Source organism: Varanus komodoensis, unplaced genomic scaffold, assembly GCF_004798865.1.
Source record: "Varanus komodoensis strain SLA01 unplaced genomic scaffold, ASM479886v1 scaffold8, whole genome shotgun sequence".
Classification (NCBI taxonomy): domain Eukaryota; kingdom Metazoa; phylum Chordata; class Lepidosauria; order Squamata; family Varanidae; genus Varanus; species Varanus komodoensis.
The window spans coordinates 19,296,323-19,318,820 of record NW_025336481.1 but is presented as its reverse complement, the minus strand read 5'-3'; the positions used below and the strand labels follow the sequence as shown (position 1 = coordinate 19,318,820).

Here is a 22,498-nt window from a genome sequence, read left to right as displayed (position 1 = left end):
AACTGTTAAGGTTCACTCTGATAGGTTGTGCCCTAGTGAGATGGAAGCCTTTGATTTCAGAGGCTTCGATATATCCAGTCTGAAGCTGGCAGGAGGAGTGGTAAGGGTGAAGTGCTAGTTTTTTCACCTGATGGGTTTTTTATGCCTCTAGCAATGGTGCTTTGGATAACTCACATCCTGGCCTCTCCAGTCTCCCCTCTGCCCTGCCCACCGAAATGCTCCCTTTCCCCCTCTCCCAGGTCAACTGACTTTGGATGTGGAATCCCCACTGTTTTGCAGATTCTCAGACAATCTCTAGGGGCCATAGGATTGTAGCCATAATAGATATTTTAAATCCTTTTTTCCTATAATTCTTAAAACTAGTGATGTTCCTTCTGCAGAACTTCATGCTCATTGGGTTCTAGATCCTTGAACCACTTGAACCACTCAGGAATTTATCCAAATAGTAGCAGATCTCTTTCAGATCTTCAGGGAGCTCCTGCCATAAATATCACGGTTTTCTTTCTTTATCCCTCACCAAAACAACAACCACCACCCTATGATGGGCAGGTCCATTGCTCTGCAGATGGTTTTCCTTTTTATACACCCTTCTCTTGTTCATCAACTGAAGAACCAGGCCCAAGACATTTTGCTGCCTGAAGCAGAACACACACATGCCTGGCCAACATATTCTTTAAAATCCTGCATCATTCAGTAGCACACCTTCATCTGTTCCCTTCATTGTGCTGCCTGAAGCAAGTCACTTCATCCAGCCACAGAGCAGAATCAGTCCAGTCAATACTGAAAAATGACCCTGACCCACCCGCACCTAACCTCTGGGAAGTTTTCTCAGCCCCATGGAATACTGGCTTTCAGCAGATGAACCCAATTAATTTCAGCTCTTTTTGTTTTGTCTGTCTCCAAACCATTGACTGATTGGATGATCACACAAAAATTATGCAATATATATTTTAAAACCCTAGCAGATTAAAGCAAAGAAGAGCTGGTAGAAAGACTTTTCATGCTTCCCCAGTAATTTGTAATGTTTGGCAAGAAAATAGCTCTCATTTTTGGATTTGAATGTCTGTTTGGTATGGCAGAACTTTGGTTTTTCCCACTGTCTTGTGTAGAGTGTGCAAAAGCCTTTAGTCTACAATAGCATTATACCCATTCTGTATTTGCCAAAAATCTGATGGGAAGAATCTGCAAAGTGGCTGTGGCAGACTTCCTGTGAACCAAGATATAAATGTCTCTTTTTCAGTATGAAAGCTACATTCGCCCAAACACCCCACAACTTCTGACAGTTTCCCTCAGTTTTTTTCTCCTCATGCATATTTTATTGCTACCTTGTAATTAAGCTCTTTTTGAGAGGGTATAACAAAGGAGTTATTTGCATTAGTTATTTTATCACACTAGAAGTAAGCATATTAATAGTGAAGAGGGGATTGTCAAGTGGGAGGAGAAAATAGGATGAGATTGGCAGGTGACTGCTAGTTTCAAAGAAATGACAGCGACAGCAGCTTCTCCGGTCCCAGTTGTATACTGCACTGCAGGTACTAAGAGGTGGGACATGGAAAAGGCATATCAAGGTTGGTACAATGAGGTGGGTGAAGGATGGGTATTGATTGAGGGTTATTGCATGTTCCTGAATTAGGCCCCCAAACTTTTCATAGTGGTATCTTTGGATTTTCTGAAGTGTTGCTTATTCATATCAAGAACAAAAAAGACTTATAATATTGCAGCCTCAGAAGTACTAGACTGACTTATTCTGTAGCCATTGCTCAAGCATACATCCTAAACATGTCTATCTGGAAGTAAATTTATTGGAAAAAATGAGGCTTATTGCTGAATAAACAAATGGAAGACTAAGATGCAGGAGTGGACTTGTCTACAGTTTAGGACTCTTGTTGCACTGTGTGTATTTTAATTGTGAAGAACCTTTTGTATTTCTCTTTCAATCAGATATTACATGGTTCCTTCTGTTGCAAATGAGATCCCACCATTCTGCAGGATACCCAGAGAGTATTTTTTTAAACCTCCAGACAGTGTCTCCCTCTGGAACTTTTAGGCAGGCTTGAAGTTGCTCATTAGGAAGCGGGTTTGCCAATATCTCTCAGACTGGCATTGCCAAAGAGCTGGTAGATTGGGTTGATTGTGGCTTCTAAAGTGCACCTCAGGTGCTCTATTTTTTCTCCTTTTATTTTCATTTATTTCATCCTCCCAGCATGTCCTAGAAAGAGATTGAGGATTTTTAATTTCATTTAGCTGGCAAGAAGCAAGGGCCAGATCAGTGCTGGAGCCACAACTTAGCCCATCCATGTGGCTGTCTGACCTGGTGGCCAGAGCAAAGCACAGAACTGACTTGTCTCACCCAGCCCTTGCATATTCGCTGGAGGCCATGGGATAATTCACAGCCAGTGACCCTATTCTGGATGTGATCATGTAGTTTATTTCCTAGGTTGTGCTCCCAAACAACAGCTTGGTGTTTCATTAGTGGGCATTTTCACTACTGTAGAGCTAATGAATTTCCGTCATTGGATACTACTCTCTGAGTGATCATTGGTTAACTTTTCTTACATTATACTGGGTGAATTTTTATATGATTGTACTGCTTGGCACACACTTTGATGCTATAGTCAGCTCTGAACAGCTGTTTTTGAACACTGAAGTTTCAGCACCTTCATTCTTGGCTTGGTCAGTTCATTACCTGGTCAAGGCTAAGATCACAGTCCCTTTTTTGTGTCCCTGTAGAAATGATGGACCTATTAGATGGTCTGCTTCTGAAAACCTAGGGATCTAATAGGATTCCAGTCAGCCCTAGGGGGTTCTTTGGCCAGTTCTGCCAGTGATCCTGCCATGTGCCTAGTCACAAAATGGAATCAGGAGTTTACTAGGACTTTGGACAGGATTTCTCCTGAGAATCCTCTCCATTCTGCTTCCAAAAGATCTTCCTGGTATACAGAGGATCTCTGATGTATGAAGCAGGAAGGATGATGACCGGAGCACCAATGGCAGAATCTAGACAACAAAGCACTTCATAGAGAGCATCTTTACTCTTATGGGGTGACAATACAAGCAGTGAAGAAGGCTTTCTTCTCTGCTTGTATTGCATCTGCAAAATCACATCCAGCAGAGCTATTTAGGGTGGTAAGGGATCTGTCTCAAGCCCCAGTGCCCCCTAACCTATCTTTAGCACCATCACTTGCTCACTGTGATGCTTTTACCAAACATTTTGCAGATAAAATTTCTCAGATAAGAACTGAGCTTGATGCTATCAGGGAGGTGGAGATAGGCACAGAGGTGTCCAACAACTCTGTGAATGGGGTTATCCTGAATCAATTTCAATTTGGAAGTCCTAATTATGTTGACAGGCTGCTTGGACTGGTGAGAAAAACCACCTGTCCTCTTGATCTGTATCCATCTTGGCTAGTAGTTCAGTGGGTGGAAACACTGCGGGAGCTATTATCATCAATGCCTCCTTCTGAGAGGGTAGGGTTCTTGTCTGCCTGGAGGAGGCTGTTTTATAGCCCCTCCTCAAGAAATCTAATTTGAGCACTCTGGATCTTAACAACTTTAGACCAGTCTGAAAAATAACATGTATTTGTAAAGTGATGGAGAGATCAGTATCTCTGCAACTCCAGGTGGCCCTGAGTAATACTGATTCTGGACCCATTTCAAAATGGCTTCAGAACAGGACATAGAGCTGAGACTGCTTTGGTTGCTCTAGTGGATGATCTATGCCTCAGAATTGACGGTGGGGGTGGGTCTTCCTGTTGGTTCTGTTGGATCTCTCAGCAGCCTTTGGTACTCTCTACCTTTGTATCATTCTGGATCATCGGAGGGAGTTGGGAATTGAAGGCACTGCTTTGCAGTGGTTCCATTCCTACCTCTCAGGTAGGTTCCAGATGATGATGCTTGGAGATTGTTGCTCCTCTAAAAAGGAGCTGACTTGCAGAGTCCCACGGGGCTCCATTCTGTCTTCAGTGCTGTTTAACATCTACATAAAGCTGCTGGGAGAGATCATCCGGAGGAGTGCCACTGGATATTATCAGTATGCTGATGACACCCAGATCTACTTCTGCTTGCCATCATTTTCTGCTTCTTTTAGAGACAGCATCTTGTCTCTGAATTACTGCCTGCAGCTGTTAATGGGCTACATGAGAAAAACATATTAAAGTTGAGTCCACACAAAACAGAGGTGCATGCTGCTAATCCAGAATTAGAGGTGTGTCAACTGGTTCTAGTTGGGGGTCACACTCTCCCCTGAAATTGCAGTTTGAGGGTGCTACTTGACCCACCTCTTCAGATGTCAGCTCAGCTAGAAGCTGTGATCAAAAGTGTCTGCTGTCTGGTTTGGCTAATTTGCCAACTGCATCCCTTTCTGGAGAATGACCTGAAAACAGTAGTGCATGTGTTGGTAATGTCTGGGTTGGATTTCTACAGTGTGTTCTACATACGGCGACCCTTGCGGCTAATCCAGAAACTGCAGCAACTGCAAAATATGGCAGCCAGGCTGGTCTCTGGACATCATGAAGAGACCACATAGCATGTATTTTTAATGTCTTTTCATTGGTTGCCAATACATTTCCAGATATAGTACAAGGTATTGGTAATTACCTTTAAAGCCCTTAATGGCTTCGGTCCAAAATACCTTCAAGAGCACCTTTGCCCATACATTCTGCCTTGCCAGCTAAGGTCCTCTGGGAATAATCTTCTGAAATCCGCTTCTGTAAGATTAATGTCAAGTACCCAGAGGACTTTTTCAGTGGTTGCCCCTAAGCTGTGGAATGGTCTGCCAGGAGAGATGCGCCTGATTTCCCAAACTGCCACCTTTAGGAAGGAATTAAAGTTGTATCTCTTCTGACAGGCCTTCCCAGATGAGTTCTCATGTCATCTTTATTTAATATGTTGTATTAGTCAATATTACTCACTGTTGGTTTAATTTCTTGTGAACCACTCAGAGCCTATGGGAATGAGGTGGTATATAAATGCTAAGATAAATAAGAAAATAAAAAATTGTGGAGAAGTTAGGAAAATGCCTTGTCCCAGGCCACACTCATCTCTCTCCTCTGCCCCAGTATTGCTATCTTGTCTGGCAGCAGAGTGAGGTCTTCCTCATCACTTTCTGCCTGATCCTTTTAAGTGCAGGAACCATGTCCTGAATCTGGGACTTTTTGCATTTAAAATCTCTGCTTCACCATTGAACTGAAGACACTCTTCTTTGATTTTATTAAAAGGAGAGACATCTCTCTTCTGAATTTCAATAACACAGCTTTCCAATTCCTTGCCAAATCATTCCAAATTCTTGGCAAAGTGAAAATTACAGTTTTTAAAGGAACAAGTAAATGAGATGCAAGAGAACTCTGATCAAAAACATGTATTTATATATTTATGTATTACATTTTATTCCACCTTTTTCTTATAAAGAAATTAAAGCAACTTACATCATTCTCCTCCTGCTGCTATGAATCTTGTCCCCACAAAAACAACCCTATGAGGTAGGTTGGGCTGAGTCTGTGAACTGGCCCAGAGTCACCCTTTTGGGTCCATGGCTGAACAGGGCCTAGAATGCAGATTGCATGAGTCCCAGACCCACGCTCTTAGCTACTGCAGCACACTGGCTCTCCTTCTTCAGCATCATATGTCTTCCTTCCTCAGCACTGTAATCCCAATCCTGATTAAATATCTCTTGGATGATGTTTGTTCTGATCCACAGTTGGACAATTTGAGCCACAGAATGTAAGTTTCATTGACTTAGAATTGTACTTGGTTGCTCTACAGAGATGAGAAAAAGGACACACCAGTTGGTGAGAGAAAGGACTGTGCAGTGATCCCATAACACCTGGGCGCGGGGGGGGGGGGGGAAGCTGCAGGGGCAAAATCCATGTCGCTTCTTAGTCAGAAGGCCAAGAACTGCTGAAAGTGTGCCTTTGTCTCATTCCAAAACCACATGTTACTTGCCTTGTGGTTGCAGAGATGAGGAAGAAGATGCTCTGGTACTGTCCAGAGAAGAAGGGCTTCCGGAAGACAGCATACCTTTTTCCAGTGAGTGGAGGACCTTCTACTTTGCCTTTCTTTTAGATGTAAAAATAAATATCTGTGATGCTTTATAGTTCACAGTTTATAGAAAGCTGATCATGTTTGTTCGGGAAAATGTGGAAGGACATGTAAACAAGCTTGCTATGTTTGTGTTATTTTAGCTTAAGCTTTCACATGTTAAACTTGGCGCCAAGAACCAGAGGACATTTAAAGTTTATATATTGGCTGACTTGATCTCAGCCCATTGCAGAGGAAGAAAACCCAACATAATTCCATTGTCTTTTTCTCACTCTTTAACCCTCTCTTTTGCATTTTGTATTCAAGCCTTTGTCCTGCATGCATGTGTGTGCGTGCACACACTTTCCTGAATCTTATATTGACTTGCTGTCAGGTCTTGGAAAGATCCTGAACTTTAGTTTTGCCTTATATTGTAACATATGGCAAGTCTGATAGTGGTGGTGGACAGATACTAAGACAAAATAACTATTTTTCTTTGCAGATGGTGTATTTTGGGCCCTTGTTTATTCATCTTGATGGATTAACTGTAAATAAACATGGTTAGCCAATGCCTTTTCAGTTTCATTGCTTCAAATTCTTTCTCTAGGACTGTTCCCTCCCCTCCCCTCCCCTCCCCTCCTTGTTAATAATATTCCAATGCCCAGAAGTAAGCCTTTAGAAAATACATGTGTAAGAGAGAGAGGCTAGGGAGAACAATTAGCATTCCTGGAATGTAACATCAGCAGCGTGCGCACACTGAGTATAATATTAGCGCCATTAGTGATGAGAGGCTATGCAAAATCTAGGTGGAAAATACAGTGTGATTAATCTGCCTCTAAGCAGCAGCCTTTGGGCTTTGGGAATTCTGTAGCATGTCCAAAATAATCTTTTTTTTTTAATTACCTTTCTATACCACCAAACAATCCGTATATGTAAAAAGACATTCATTTGCCTTTGCTCTATCTTGCTGAATTTATTTTAGACCTAGATTCTTATAAAATATATTGTGTAAGAATAATGAGGGTTACTTTGTAACCTGGGCAGATTCCAAATTGGGCCACAGCATTTCAGGTCAATTTCTAAAGCAGCTGAAACTAGAGCAGTCAATCCCTACTCCCCACACCAGTATAACCTAGAATGTTTGCAGTATTGACTCACTGGCATTAGCTGGCTATATGTGCTTTTAGCACTAACCAGGAAGGACCTCTGTACGTTAAAAGAAAACTAACACTGTGCTTTGGAATAACACAGCTCAGGTGGAGTGTCACTGATTTGTAATATCTGTATTGTATTTATTTTCCCTAAGGTGACAAGCTCCCTAATGTAATCTGTTTTAGTTGCTGTGTCATTAGATGTTACATCCTTCCTCTTCACAAATTCCTTGATTGGCACCTCCACTTCTTTCTTTTGAATAGTCTGCCCTATGCACTTTCCCCAGCACAGTCAAGACCTAGCATAATACAGCCTTAATTAACATTCCTATAGCATAGGTAGCAATTTTGCAATCACCTAGCATTTGTGTACTGACCATACACTCCATATTACCCGTGTGCAAAAAAAGCTTCCATCAACAGCAGTGGTATGACACCCTTCAGTGTATGTGTTTTCGAATCATGCAGAGCGAAGTGTTCTCACAATGCTTTCCCCTGCACAGTGCTGTGCTACTCTAGCAAAGAGGACTTCAGATACCTCCAGATACCTCCAGTCACAGTTTCTCTTCTCAGCCAGTAGTTCAAATTCCTTGGCAGTTCATACAGTAGCTGGCCACTTACCATGACTTACCATGTCAGGCAAACAGCCAAGGCAAGATTGTAAAAGAAGGTTTTGACATTCTAGCCTCAAGAAGCAGCCAGCCCACACTCCACTAGACAAAGGCTTGCATGAAGAATCCATGCCCCCAGGAAGAGCTTGAACCATGCTGTGGGAAGAATGATCCTACAAGGCAGCTGCCAGAACTCTCCACATAAATAACATAAACATATTGGTGTCCATGTGATAGGAGCAAAGGAACAATCACTTTGCATGACAGAAGGGAGAAGAGAATCTAGTGCAACAGCAAGCTCACATATCAGGTACCATCAGGTGTTGCCTGTTTGCTCAGTGGAGAAGAACAGTGCCATGTAAAATGGGAGGGGAAGTATTGGGAGCTGTCCTGGGGAGATAAGTAACCTCCATAAAACAATATTTTGGGCTGGTCTGTTGGTATAATAATGAGATTCCCCTGCACTCTCCTGCCAAATGTATATAGCAAATCAGGACCTTCTTATCTACAGAACAGTTCCACATCTACATGGCTATAGGTATGGAGAGAGGCAAGGCAAACGATGAGGCCTTGTTAGTCTCCCTGGAGCCTGGTTGTGGCATCTCAGCCCATGTAAATGTGCATGGACCATATTTTATAGAATTGTAGCATAGTCATGGTACTTTACAAATATATCACATGATTCCTCCCCCCACATTTAAGCTCCAAGATGGTCTCCCATTAGAAAAATCTGGGAGGAGCCAAGCATAATTTATTGCAGTGCCATTGCTAGTTGGAGGAATGATGCGTTGAGCAATAGCACCATTCAGGTAGCTGCCTGATTGTCATATGCTACAGGCTGCTTTCCTTTGACTCAGCCCTCTTCACTCCCATCCAGCCATGCCTCTGCCATGTTCATTTACTTGGCTGACAGTGTTTGCTGATGGTTTGTTTGATTTCCACTGTTCCTAAAAGGTTCCCAAGACAACTTGCCTATAATCAAAACATACAATTATACTGGGCCTACTTCATTCCTCTTTGACACGTGGTATCATTTAGATGGCCACCTTCCCAAACTCGTACTTCCCATTACATTGTTACGATAGCCTTGTCAGCCCATCTCATCTCACTGCCCCAACAGCTTCCAGTTAGTTGCCTGGTCAGTGGTGTCCGGCAGGCATTGTCCCATGCACCCCTCCTCTATAACTTGGTCTATTATCATACCAGCAGTGTGATAAAGGGCTGTGGAGCAGATCAGCACAGGGGTCCACCCTACCATCCTTGCCGGTGCTGTAGCTGGTGGTAGAGAATGTAGTCACTGAAGCAGTACTCACCCATCCTGTGTAGAGAGTTGTCCTGGACCTCTCTTTCCAGTTACTGTGCAGCCCGCTCTTTGCCCTGGCCATGAGCCTACAAGAAAACTCTAATGTTTGGCCAATAGTGCCAATCATTAGAGTACATGACGGCCACACACAAAAGCAGATACATTTCTTCTGTTGATGCTGCTGCATGGGGGGAGCTTATTATATTTAGGGATTCATAGTCAACATGATTAATTTTCTGCAGAGTATGTGCCTATGCTCAGTGGAGGACACTGCTTCTACCTGTTTGGCCAGTGTTTTGCCAATCACAGTTCAGGAGTCCTGTTAGGCCTTGTCTTTGCAGTCTGAACAGCAAAACATGGAGCTGAGGTCAATTGTTCTTTGTGCAATTAAGAGTTTTGAGAAGACTGTTAGTCACGTGCCCTTTCTGCTTAACTTGCTAGTCATAATGATTGTTGTGTCATTCACCATAATTCCTATCACCAATTTCCAAGTGTGTTCTCTGAGTTCTTTAGACAGGGGGACAAAATTAATGTAGGCTCATGCTGCATATGTTCTTTTTAAGGTTTAGATTTTTATTTAAAAGACATTGCAAACCATTACTTTCCAGATGTATCTGTTGTTGTTTGGATCTTTTTCAGGTGCATTACTAGTAAGTTTCCAAACTTTAGTGCGCAGTAGTAAGGGATATGATCCAACTAAAATGGAACTTCTTAGATTAAAGTCCCATCTGGCTGACCCATTTCAAAACATAACCACAGAAAAAGCTGAGAAAATTATATTAAATGAGCTTTCATTTCATTAACAACCTGTTTGAAAAATAACATCTGCCCTTGAACAGGAAAACACTTCTGTTGATCCTTGTCTCCAGCTTTGATCCGCAATCTGTTTTGAAGTTTGGCTGGTCTCCAAAGGTTTATTCAGAGATACCCCAGAGCCCCACATTTTCTTAAAAAGCATTTTCCATATCCATGGGAGGGCAGATGTGCTAATAAGTTTCCAAGATCAACTTATGCCCTACTGTAGGTAACCATGACAAATACTATAAAGGATACTACACCATAATTGATTGCATAATACATAGCCCTTGAGAACTTCCTGTAGCTGAGGCAGAATTTGGACTCTGTATCTAGCAGTGCTGGCTACAGGTTTTTGTGGGCCCCTTGACACAGGTGTTTGTGTGTGCCCCCCCATCACAACTTCTTTCCTTTGCAGCTGTTTTCTAACACTGCAGTGGTTCTGTCCAACTCTGTGTGGGACAAACGTGCACATTTGAAAGGTAGTGTCAGGGATATTGCATGGTTTAGATGCAGTAGCAGTTAGATTGAGCACTTCCAGCAGAAAGGAACTGACACTGCACCATACATTTCAGGGATTGAAGGTCGTCATTAATGACATTTCATACTCAGAAAAAGAAACTGATGAGGCTTGTGATGGTCCAGGTTCTTCATTTTGGAGCACAAAACTGCTACTACCTCCAAGCGAAATCTGTGTTGCAACCTCCCCCATTTTGATCCTTTTATGCCTCTTAGAGGGAGCCCTACTGAATTCAATCTGGGTTGGTCCTGGGTTAGAGTTGACCTTGTTTTACCTCTACAGGGGGTTTTGCTGTCTTGTTTAAATCGGTTCTGAGGTTCATTTCCCTCCCGATACTCTCTTCAGCTCAACTGCCTTTTAGGGTCCCCACGCCCTGTATTTATAAGTGTTGCAAGAAGACAAAATTTCAGTAAGTGTGGCTATTTGTACCATCACTTTGAAATTGCCTGAAGGAAATGGTGTGGTTGTATGGAAGGCTGGGACAATTTGTCTTGTAGCAAATGTAGTTAGGATGCTCTTCTGACAAAAGAGAATATTTAGAGTGTTCATTATCAAATGTGATTATCAGCTTATCCATCAATTACTTAATAAATGTTGCCACAAAATAAATTTCTGTGGATCATTGCATACACTGTTTGTATTGACCAAAAGTCAACACCCTAGGACAAATACCTTGCTTTTAACCTTTATTACATTATAGTATTAGTCTAACTGGTTACAGAACAGGTTGGTTAATCTTATGTAGTTACCTTGCAAGCACATCAATGCATATATTCCTTTTCAGAGATAATAAGAATAGCCCCCATTAAAGCAAAACTTTTAGTTTTGGTTGGAATCCCAACCAAATTCTTAGTGCTGCAGCACAGCCTCTGCCCACTCATCCCACCTCTTCCATATCCCATTCTTGTTTCCACCCAAACAACTTTTCATGTCTATCTTTATAAATAAAGGAAGATGATGAATGTATTCATTCATTGCAGCTCTGTACCACATTTCTGAAGACATACTGAAATATGGTGTTGTATCCATAGCCAAGCACTGGCCGAGATGGGACTGCATCTCAGATTTATTCCTTTTTAGGAATAAAACACAAGTGGGTATCTGAAAATTAGGAATAGCTAAGTGCATAGGAGATATAGGAAGATGGAAGAAATAGAAAGTGGGAGAATATGAAAAGGGCAGGATACAGAGACAAGATAACACAGTACACAAAGATCCCATCTCACTGCTGACAGTGGAAGAGATACCGTGGGGTTGTCAGTGCCAGAGAGTTAATTCTTTTTAGCATTTTCTGAGGTATTGATGATGAGCTTTTCTACATAAGATGTTAATTGCTGTACTGGATTTCAGTTCATCACAGAATCGAGATCTGGACTTTTCACAAAGAGCTTTTCCTTGTCTGCTATAGTGGTCCCATGCTATTGCAATCACCATTGCACAAGTGGGAAATACCTCTTCTTTCACATTCTAAAAGAATACTCCATTTTCTCCACTCTTAAAAAGCATACTTATAAAAAAACGAGAAGGAAATTGGGGATAATGAATTTGTCTAAGGAACCCATGAAGAATCATGAGCACAGAATAAAAGCCTTGTATAGAAAAGCTTAACTGTTCTGCAGTGTACACTTTGTTGGTGGTTTATTTTTTGCAACACACAAAAAGGAAAATTATACATCAGTATTATTGTAACCATTAAAAAATTAAGGCTTATGATTTCACAGGAACACTAGCTTTCTTGGATTCCCCCCCCCCCCCCCCCACACACACACCACCATGGCTCCTTCCTCTTCCTGACTGGTTTTTTTTATTTTTTTTGGTCAGATACTGTCCTCAGTATAAGTTGAAAGTACTCTGAAAGTTAGTTTAGGATTGAATTAACCAATCTTGATTTGTAAGCATTTATTTAATGATCTAGCCCAACACCAGCACTTTCTCTGCCTTTTCCTCCAAACAGCTCTTCCTTTCACAGTTAGAGATGGTCCCAGAGGCCCCTGCAATGTGACATGGATCTCCTGCAATGTGACATAGCATAAGAACATAAGAAGTACTGTGCTGGGTAAGAGCAGAGATGCATCTAGTTCAGCCATCTGTTTACACAGTGGCCAACCAGGAGCTCTCAGGAAACCCAAAAGCAGGGCATGAGTGCAAAAGCATCCCTGCCTGTGTTCCCCAGCAACTGGTTTACAAGTAAAGAGAGAGTACTGGGGAGCCCCCCACTAGGTCTGGAGTGCTGCATCTTTCTTTGAAGTTCTGAAGCTCTAGGAGACTCATCTGTCCCAGCACCTGCTGTCCAGGGTCACTTGCTGAAATAAGCATACAGGTACCCTGATGATCCCTATTGCATCTGGTCCCTCTGGATTAGCTGGCTTTTTGCTCATCTGCTGCTCCTCCCTCGAATCATTTTGCCTGATTTTTTCCCCTGAAAGTAAATGCCCTCTTCTCCCTATCTATAATCTCTGTTTATAAATGTGAAGATCCCTAGGAGATGAGGTCCCTTAGAGATACTTGCAGTGATTTCAGAGCCCGTGTGTGTGTGTGTGTGTGTGTGTGTGTGTGTGTGTGTGTATTAGTTTATGCAAGCTTGTGCATTTTTTCTCCCTGTGGGCCTGAGCCTTGGATCTTTCCAGTAGCTAGCACCCCCTGTGCACAGGCATAGGCATTCAGCCATCGGGATTAACAGCCATCAAGAGCCTTATCCTCCATGATCCATTACTTCCTTGTGTCCAAAGAAGAATGAGAGAGCACTGCTGTGCTTTCTCCTCCAGCTGTTCCTCCTACCAGGAGGTGGGAGTTTGTCTCAGTGCAGTGGGAATGGAGCCTGAAGGAAGAATTGGAACAGGATTCTGTTGCACATTTATCTGCTGCTGCCCGGCAATTCTGCCCAGGAGAGGGTGATGGAAATAACTGTGTGCCAGCAGCAGAAGCCTATTCTGACACGATAACTCAGAACCCAGTGTTTGGTCTGAGAAAAATTCACAGTTTTTACTGAAATATGCTAAGCAGTCTCTATTACAGGATAATGCTATGAAAGGCAATGTCAATGGACTTCTGGCATGATAAATAGAAAGGCAAAAGAAAAGCATCACATTCAAGCCAACTAACTGCATGTAGTGGTTATGAAGCCATCAGAAGTGACAACAGCATGCCTGTCTGTGTCTCAGCTATCCCTCTGTGTTCCAGAATGTTAGATGAACTTGCCTCCTGAGATGTTTGCATGCAGGCTTGATGTCTAACAGTGCTCTCATCAAATGAATGGAGAAGAGGTGGCACCATGTGAAGGTTGACTGTCTGATTTGACATTGAAAGCAGGTGCATTTCTGGACATCCCTGTGGAGAATCAGGCATACCTCTATGCTAGCAGGTAATTTTATGCTAGAGGATTATGTGTACAGCATGATGTAAATTCTGTTTTGCCTTCAGTAGCGACAAAACTGAAAACAGATGGCCCTGGGAAGTGAAGAGTAGAAAGACACATATGGCTAAGAGCATGTTCATGTCCCTAATGCCTCTGACATAAAGCCTTCTGAGGCAGGGCCCCAGCTGTAGCATCCCTGGTAAGTACCCAGCTATATGTTGGGGGGAAAGTGAGCAATAAGTGAGCACTAGTCCTGGATATTGTCTCTGTGCTTACTTTGTCCTTAGTGGCATACATATTTTTCCACTTCATGTTCAATGGAAGCACACTTCAAAGTCCATATGGAAGTGAAACAGGCAGGACCTTTACCTGAGCAATGTCCCCAAGGCTACCTCTTGAACCCCTGTGGGATGGATTCAAGCTTAAGCACCTGTATTTTTGGAGACATGAGTAATGAAGTTAGTATATTGCAGATAAAAAATTATCCAGTTTGAGAAGCCAGATTCTGCCATTCTAATGCAAGTTTAATAAATTATACAACTTAAACATGTACATTTTTGATTATTTGGTTTAATATGTCAGTCAACTTTGCAAAGTCCTTTCAACAGGCACTGTTGTAATGTATTTGTAATAAAACCTATGTTATTTTAAGCCTGTGGCCTCCAACATACTAAGGACAGCTCTCTTGGTGGCCACCATGTGCCCTGTCCCTTCTGATTTTATTTCTTAAGATGTTTAACATTGATGCTGAAAAGCTAAGCCTCCCAGTGCCATCTGTATTTGGATTTTAAAAAAAGGCTTTGTGTTTTCAAGTTTGTATTGCATCACTGCTTTGTACTTAGGTTCTTAGTTGAGTTACCTTTCTCTTAGTGCTATCAATTTGTCTTCCGAAAAAAGGAATGTTTTGTAATCAGCCATGCCCATCATACTAGGCATTTTGTAAATGCATGAGTTTCCTCCATGGTAGTTATTTTGTGAAAATGTCTACAACACTCAAAATTTCAAAGGTTCCTACTGATCCAGAGCAGTTGGGAACTCCTGTGTCAAGCAGTGTATTAACTGCAAAATGAAGTGCACAGGCTAAGAGAAAAGGAGTGATGGGGCTAGTGATATACAGGCATGAGAAGCACTTTGGACTACTCAGCTGTTTTAAAGCTCCTCCCAAGTGTAATTTTGTCTTTGAAAATATAGCCACTGCTCACTTTTTAAAACTTATATCTGCAACTACATCATCTAGAAACATTTATGTGTGTTTAGGATTTTCAAGAGACTGAAGAGTTCATTTTGATTTCTGTAACGAAATACAAATTCCTGTTTTGTAGTGTGATCAGACATCGCTAAGACAAAGTTCCTTCCTCACATGACCTTTTTAGAATGCTGAAATGATGGGGGCAGGATTTATTCCCCCATCCCAAGCATTAAACTAACTCATGCTCCTGGAGTTATATTTTCACTGCTGAGTGTGTTATGTATTGGCAAAGAAAGGATCTGAACATTTCAAACACTGAAAATTTGAACTGCTTATCAATGAGGCACCTGGCTCTACAGTAGGAAAGCAGCATATTTTAGGGGAAAGAAGTAGACTGTGAGTCAGTGACTTTCAGCAAAGAAAGAGAATGATCTGATCATGTTTGAGAAACAAAAATGAAAAAGGGCAAAAAGGTATTCAATCCTGATCTTAATTTTCTGTTGTTTCCCTCACTTTCCTGATTCTTGCGAGCCACCCAGAGAGCCCTTGGGCTATGGGGCAGCATACAAATGCAACAAATAAATAAATAAATAAATATTCTGATCAGAGAGCTTTTCTGTCTCAAAAAGAGCACTAGCTGTTGTCATTCGTGTCTGCATACAGCTCATTTCTCATATTCTGGGCTTTGTACGGCTCTTGGAGAGGTAAATGACTGGTAACCTGTGTCCTTTTCAGATAACATTATCACATCCTTGTATTTTCATCTGCCACTGAGCTTCTTGTATATTTCATAATCTACTGTCACATCAGATTGTTGCACATCTTGATGTTCTGTCACATCAATGTACTGTGGCTGAGATCGCTTCCATTTTTGTTTTCTCTCTGTATTTCTTTCCCCCATTGTCCCCGCTCCTCCAAGCTCAGTATCTTAAACATTGTATTGTATGAGGTCACTTATATCTCCACATTCTGTTCGAAAGTTATTACAGGAGCACCATGGCAAGACATAAGGTAGGAGATTTGTAGGTATGGGTTCTTTGTGGTAATTTTTAGTTTTCCATTGTGCGAGAATGTTTATGAACAATTGTAATGTGCACATTGCTGAACTATAGGTAACAAAGGGCAGAGTGGCAATTGCTTTTAATGAATATGTATAATGCTATCTTGTAGATTAAAGAAAAAAATAACACAATCAAGTATTTAACAATGAGTAATCAAAACAAACCCCACACAAATAACCCAACTACCTCCAAATCACTATTAAATTACATGGCTGGTATATCACAGTTGTATTAAGACTCAGTTCCCAGCATAAAAAAGCCTTCTTCTTCTGAGTTCTGTTATCCATATTCCATCTCCTCTTTCCAATGTTTTGTCTTTATACTTTCTCCTCTTTTCTTATCTTCTTGCAATTACTTTTCATCAGCTTCTGCTCCTTAGTGTCCTATTTTCCTCCAACTGTCCCTGCCATCATTTCCTAATGTCCTATGCCCTGCCTTCAGTTCATTCACATTCTGTAATGTCATAAGAATACATATGCTCATGAAGCCATACATAAGACAGCCGTGATTGAAATATATTTTTAGCATCTTAAGAATGCCTACAAGGCTACTGGAAGTGATGATTAGACTTGTAGTCCAACATTTGGAGATGCAGGTTTTAGAAGCACCAAAATATTTAGTTGAAAGTTAGATGCTGTTTCTGCTGAAGAGGTTAGATTTTTTTTTTGCAAAACTTACAATATACCAGATAAAGGGAAAGCTCTTCTTCTCTTGGACCAGTCAGAACTGGAAGAAGACCCAGGAGCTCCTTTTCTTTTCTAGAAAGGAAAAGAAGTAAAGCCTGATGGAATGGAACTGTTGGTGCCTTCTTACATGATATTAGACATGCTCTTCTTCATCTTTCTGTCATTCCTTCTCAGAAACACAGTTTTCTTCCTATAGTTTTAGACATGCATTCCATGGGCATCTTTCTTAGACAAAGAAAAAATCAGAGAATCAGAAATCTTGCATTTATTGTCATGAGCAGCTGATAAATACTAACTCCACCACTTCCAAAGGTGAAAAGGTTAAAAATGTACATAATAGGTGCTAAGGAATTAAGCAAATATATTCTCCTTTAGGGATCTCTTGCATTTCAGCAGTTCATCCTTTTTGTTAGGAAGGGGTAGGGAGGGAACAACGGCTTTACCCATCCAGTTCTAGAAAGCTGATGGGGCAGATTCTCAGATTCGTTTTTGGCAAATTCTTTCTTTATAGGAGGCTGTACTATTTCCATTTCACCTGAGAAGCTATATCTGTGCAATAGCTACCTCAATAGCTACCTCATTGCCAGGGCCATGAGGGAGGGGGTTAACATGTTTTTTCAAATGTGCTTTCCTAAAAACCCTGCCTTGCTGACAAGACTGCTGTATGGAGCACAGTTTTGAATTGGTCTTCCTTCAAACAAACAAGTTCCCTTCTGTGTAAAATAAGATGTGATAAAATTGCCTGAGATAACTGCACCACATTCGTCACAGAATAAAATTGCCCCTCAGGGCTTCATTTTTAGTTTGTGAAATTTCTGTGATCTCTCATCCCTTGATTACTCACACTTGATGGCTTTTAGCTGAATGTGGATTGCCCACATTAAAAACCATTCTGTTTGAGATGATATAGACTCTTAGCTGGGTTTTTAAAATTTGTGATGACACTTTCATACATGCGAGTCATCTGTCATTTGATATGTCAGTCATGTTGTTACAAACATGTATGAACAGAACCTCTGACATAGTCACTTTGAATCGATTTATATGGAGACAATTTTATTCAAACCCCTCCGCAGAAGAAACTGATGTGATACTACCCTGCATACAGATTATATTGTATCAAAAATGAATGTAAGAAATGATCCCTTGCTGCAGTAAAATGCATTTTGCCAGATTTTGTTTTACAGCAGCATTTGAAAATATGTTTGGGAAACGCAGCAATACAGCAAGGGAATGATATTTTACAAGTCATCCCTAAACAGGAAAATATATGACAGAATCTCAGAGACTATTCCTAAAGGCTGCTGTAATACCATCTCGTTATGTGGAAGCATCTTTTTTATTATTGTCTTGTGCTTATTGAGGTTAATTGCCAGAGGCAAAGTCAAGTTGACTTTATGATGCTACATTGAAAATAGAAATGACAAATAAAGCAGTGAAGAGTAATATTGAAACACACCTGTCTTATAATAGTCTCCGCACTGTTATCATGAGGCTGGGTCATTGGAGGCCCTTAGAAAATGAAGGGTTCGGTCTTGCTGCCTTCACAGCAGATGCTTATCAACATCAAGAGCAAGGCACGGTGGCAACATCCTCCACTGCTATGCCTTGCATCTTGTATTTGATTTAGACACCTTTTTAGCCATCTAGATTTAAGGCCAGTGAGGAGGAGGGATGGAAAAGGGGACACCAATTGGAATTGGCACAGCTGCACTGCCCCAAACTCCATTCTCCACTCCATCTTTTTTCCCTGACCCTGCTACATCCTCAAGGGGGCAGCCGTGTGGTGTCCAGGCTGGCTGTGAGAGAGCAGGGTGGAGGCCTGACCTTTCAGGTCTGAACACCAAGGTTGGAGAACCTCTGAAATATACTATGACATGTCTTCTACACAATGTCAAGAGACCATAGGATTGCATTCTAATTCTCTTGGTTTACTACAACTTCTTCTAGTTCCAGTAAAAATCCTTTAATATTCTTTAAAAAGTCAAATGGCAATCAGTAACAGACATTACCAAATGTGTATTCTTAGTTAGTAGGACAAGTAAAACAAGTAAACAATAGATGATTTTAATTATTTCTTACTCCTTGCATCTTTAGTGGGACTGGATTAATTTACGCCCTTGCATTTGGCCTAACTAGTCTGTAAAATGAAGTATGCAGGGAATTATTATTATTATTATTATTATTATTATTATTATAACATTTCTATGCCGCCCCTTGCCGAAACCTCGGGGCGGCTTACAACATGATAAAATACATTGAAATACAATAGTACATAATAAATTACCATTAAATATAACAATACAAAAAATACATTGATTTACAAATACAAAATTAAAATTATCAGTATAAAATAAAAATATAGGAGGAGAAAGAGAAGGAAGAAGAAGCTGCCCTGGCCAGATCATATATTTTAACAATTGAAATGATGTTTAAATAAAAAGGTCTTTACCTGGCGCCGAAAAACCAGTAACGACGGTGCCAGGCGGACCTCTTTGGGGAGTGAATTCCATAGGTTGGGTGCCACCGCAGAGAAAGCCCTCCTTTACCCACGATGACTGGAAATTAATCAGCTACTCCTGTGATTTCTCAGTTGTTGTTGTTAGTCGCGAAGTCGTGTCCAACCCTTCGTGACCCCATGGACAACATTCCTCCAGGCCTTCCTGTCCTCCACCATCTCCCGGAGTCCACCCAGGCTCATACCAACTACTTCAGTGATTCCATCTATCCACCTCATTCTCTGCCATCCCCTTCTTCTTTTACCATCTATCGTTCCCAGCATTAGGCTCTTCTCCAGGGAGTTCTTCCTTCTCATTAGGTGGCCAAAGTATTTGAGTTTCATCTTCAGGATCTGGCCTTCTAAAGAGCAATCAGGGTTGATCTCCTCTAGGACTGACCGGTTTGATCGCCTTGCGGTCCAAGGGACTCACAGGAGTCTCCTCCTGCACCACAATTCAAAGGCCTCAATCCTTTGGCACTCAGCCTTCCTTATGGTCCAGCTTTCACAGCCATATGTTGCAACTGGGAAAACCATAGCCTTGATTTCTCAGTAGTCATTGACAATAGGCTTATAAACATACATGTATCTGGCCATAGAGTCCAGAAGGTTCCTTTTAAAACAGTTTTGGGAGGAAGCTTAATTCTATGTTGCTTTATAGTATCTCTTAAGTTTTATACAAGTTCTGCGCTTGCAGAACACCAGTTATAGATCAACATCCTACCTAGAATTAGAATTTTGTATATATATTGACTTGCTTTTTATTTTTGTAGCATGTTTTTCTAATAAAAAAAAGAAGAAAAGAAAATGGTGGGTGGGACATCTAGAACAAGAGATGACATGCTCATGAGAGAAGATCATGGATGCCACGTTCCTCTACAAATAAATAAATAAATAAAGTGGTCAAGTGACTGGTAACTCACATTTCCGTTACAGTATTTTCTAACAGAAATAAATAAATTAACATTGCCATAACTAGGCAGCCACATTCCTAGCAACTAAAATTTAAGTCAAAATAGCATTTTCATGAATTGTATACTGCATTCATATTACTGGAGGACCAAATTTTATTTTAGTGCAAAATAAATGTATGCATAAATTTAAGCATATAGGAGTATGCTTAGGTGGCAGGGGAAGAGTGGCTCTTAAGGCCCTATTTTGCTTGGTGGCAAAATATGCATCTTCTAAGCACATTAGCCAACCAACTCCAAACCATGTTAACATAGTATTTCAATATCATTTGGTAAGAAATAATAAAAACTATGTTATTCCAAGAAAATTAGTAGGGATGATCAACAGCTTGTATGATACGCCACTATTGATTGTCCCTTACATACTGTCACCTTATTTATTTAATAGCACTTCTGGTACCTATGTCTTCTCTTGTGCTCTATACTCTTTCCAGGTCACCAGGAGTAGGAACACATGTCATGTCAAGTTATGAACTGTGATTTGTGTTTCATGTAGGGTCTGCAAATGCTTTTCTCTGGCGTTGCCATTCTTTCTTTACTCATTTTGTACAAAGAGCCCAGGCAGTATCAAGTTATTCCAGTCTAGTGTTGTATGTATTTGCCATTGGTGTTTTTTTCAGATTGATTTTGCAGTGATCTTAATTTTTTTTATATTTTGGCAAAAAATGCAATTATAGCAGTAACCTGTTCATTATAGACATGCAAACTCATATTGAGGCATTTAAGGGTTTCTGCAGTTTTAATCAACATATTCTTATTTGTAGGTCTTGCCCATTCATTACTTCCTGTTGGTTTTGGCTGGGAGATTAGTGTCCCAATGTCTTAATTGTTCCAGTGTCAGTTTCAGCTTCACTGGGTTTGTGTTAATGCTTTAAAGTACAATCCTATAACTATCCAGAAGTCTCATTAGGTAGTTCTACATAAGTGTTTTCAGGCTTAATTACTGATTTTCTTTCATTATATTTTATAGCACCATTTCACCATTAAAATATGGCAAGGAAAATATGCAAAGAGTATAGTGCATCATCCAATACTGTCCCAGGACTAGTGCCAGTGATACTATATTAATGTAACCCAGTGCTTGTGCCATGTTACTTGTACAACAGAACATAGTGGAGATTGGCCACCAAAATTTGGTGCCACCACCAAATTTCTAGAGCAAAGCATAGTTTTTTGTCATTGTGATACAGTAGCTTTGGACTAGGTATAGCAGAATATAAGTTGAATGAATGAATGAATGAATGAATGAACGAACGAACGAACACAGAGAGAGAGAGAGGTTTACAGTAGTTCAGTATCATTAGCACTAGCATTGGGACACCCCCAGTAATTAATACAATGTACTGCCTGAGCACAGAAATGGACATAGAATCAGTTAAGAGAGGCTCTTCAAAGGGCAATGATTCATAATTTATTCTCTATTGATAATCAGAAGAAAGGAATAAAATGTGCAGGACCTGCAGACTGGAAACGTAATGTTGAAAAACCTTGTTATTTGTGAATAAACAGTATGGAAAGATGTTGGTAACAGGGAAAGTTGTTTCTGGGTAATATAGCACTGTGTTAAGTGCTGCATGGAACCACAGTTTTAATTTCTTCAACTAATTAGAGAAGAACTGTGATAGCACAACTCAGTGGCTCTAGTGGATGAGGCAGCAAGACAAAGCTAGTTTAAAAAGGGGAGGAAGGATTGGCATTTGAAGGTTTTGATTTTCCAAGCCAGTAAATATCTAAAATAGCCTGATCAGGCCTGACCAGACTAGATTTGGCCTGAATGTGGTGATACTTATCCTCATAATTCATAGATGAGGACTAGAGACGGACCATGCAGGGTGTCTAGGTTTGCAGATCACAGGAGCCATAGAGATTTCTTACCACTGATGTCTGAACCCAATTGAGCTCTGCACGGTACCTTTAGTTTCCTGAAACCATGGAAAGAATCAACAGTCTGTTCTAAGGTTCCTGTTTGTAATCTCTGTTCGTCCCACATACGGGCTCTGCACCAGTGTGGGGCTTGTTGTTGGGAAGATTTTCCAAGCTAAACTCATTCCATTAGGAGCCCCTCCCCTCCCTCCCACTGGTATATCTAGGAGGAGCTCCCACCATTTTTCCTAATTCTCTTCTAGCTGCCATTGTAGGTGGCTCAGGTCTTTGCTCTTGCAATTCTTAGCATTTATATCACCTCTTTTCTTTGATCTTTCTATCAGTTTCATTCTTTAACTCATCTTGCATGGTTGGTTTTCAGTCTTTATTTGAAAACTCTGCTTTATCCCTTGTTATATTCCTTCCCCTCCAAAAAACCCCCACTTTCTTAAAAAAACAAAAACAAAACCCTTCCATCGTC

General features: G+C 40.9%; 1 protein-coding gene across 11 annotated transcripts in view; it reads left to right on the top strand.

Moving 5' to 3' along the window:
* Window positions 1–22,498, top strand: part of TCF20 (transcription factor 20) — a 105,081-nt gene that overhangs the window by 656 nt on the left and 81,927 nt on the right. For 4 of the 11 annotated variants that reach the window (XM_044454797.1, XM_044454798.1, XM_044454786.1 and 1 more), the window contains exons 2-5: window positions 5,638–5,718; window positions 5,954–6,024; window positions 12,350–12,451; window positions 13,411–13,756. The exons of 2 other annotated variants lie outside the window; for them this stretch is intronic. The gene's annotated coding sequence lies outside the window, so the exon portion shown is untranslated. The remainder of the gene's footprint in view (window positions 1–5,637; window positions 5,719–5,953; window positions 6,025–12,349; window positions 12,452–13,410; window positions 13,757–22,498) is intronic. 5 more of the 11 variants (XM_044454795.1, XM_044454792.1, XM_044454785.1 and 2 more) reach the window with 4 other exon arrangements.